Genomic DNA, 1,180 nt, shown 5'->3' with positions numbered 1-1,180 from the left:
ACTCTGTATTTAACATTATGGTCCTTTTTAATCCAATTGTTTCACACCGACACAAATGGTAACCGTGATGTGAATTTAACGCCACGTGATTCTTTGAAATCATCTTTTAATGATTGGCTAAAACGATTCCTTATGCCACCGACAAACAGTTTTGATTCCAGGTCTCGGCGATAACTTTTGTAACACCATTTTTAAATTCACAACCTTCTAAAAATTGACGACATGCAGCCAACGTGCAAAAGTAAGAATTCTTTTAATCACCGTTAATTAGCCGATAACCTTCTTCAGAATGAAACAACTAAGAATATAATGACTGAGGAACAGTGGTACCTTCAATCATTCATTTTCTCTTTACATGTGATGAAGTTTTATCCCTATCTCATTTACACGCTGTATGGGAATGATTTAAATTTGTAAGTGTTTATGACTCAGTTGCAAAACCATTGATTGTGTATGTGCCGATTCTTGATAGGAGGAGCACTTGAGACCGAAGTTCCAGTTCAAAATATGTATCAATAGAATCAATTTCTACCAGTTTCTTTCAACACAATAACATAATTTATTTCTTGTGGGCTGGATGGAGGAACATGATCCATGAAAAAAATTGTTATCGTTTTAATGGAACAGAATGCTCATAAAATATTGGAGTGGGAACCAATTGGATTATTGCACAGCTGGCAACATTTGTGGAATAGATTCGTGCAGCCGAATCGGACAATGACAACCTGGGACTGTGCGGCACCGAATTCTCGGGGAAAAACAGTTAAAGACTTCGTCCATGGGTGGGCTCGAACCACCAACCTTTCGGCTAACAGCCGAACGCGCTAACCCATTGCGCCACAGAGACTGATGGAAATGTCAGGTGCAAGACTTCCAAAACCAGGGTGTCTGTCAGTTAAAGCTTCAGATTTCTCCGACTGGTATGGAACTTATTCACTCTCAGTGGGACATTTCCCAACTAAATGGAGGGAAATTCATACTGGATGCGTGGAAGCAATCTGATCCCGCACACTGCAGACCATGTGACCACCAACCAGCTCTCTCGCAACATGTCTAATCGACATTCCAGTCTTCCGGTGTCTTGTCTGTGACAAAGTATTCTGATTGTCCTGAAGCCGGTGTTAGGTTTTAATTCCTTTTCATCTCCTGACTGCGGATATTCCTGTGATTAAACGGGAAC

General features: G+C 40.7%; 1 non-coding gene across 1 annotated transcript; it reads right to left on the bottom strand.

Annotated features, from left to right (window-relative positions):
- Positions 1-773: 773 nt before the first annotated feature.
- Positions 774-847, bottom strand: trnan-guu (transfer RNA asparagine (anticodon GUU)). Its single transcript has one exon. It is a non-coding gene; the product is annotated as a tRNA-Asn (tRNA).
- Between the last annotated feature and the right edge of the window lie 333 nt (positions 848-1,180).

The sequence above is a fragment of the Pristiophorus japonicus genome, unplaced genomic scaffold (assembly GCF_044704955.1).
Source record: "Pristiophorus japonicus isolate sPriJap1 unplaced genomic scaffold, sPriJap1.hap1 HAP1_SCAFFOLD_33, whole genome shotgun sequence".
Lineage (NCBI taxonomy): Eukaryota > Metazoa > Chordata > Chondrichthyes > Pristiophoridae > Pristiophorus > Pristiophorus japonicus.
This window is presented reverse-complemented; position numbering and strand designations above follow the sequence as displayed.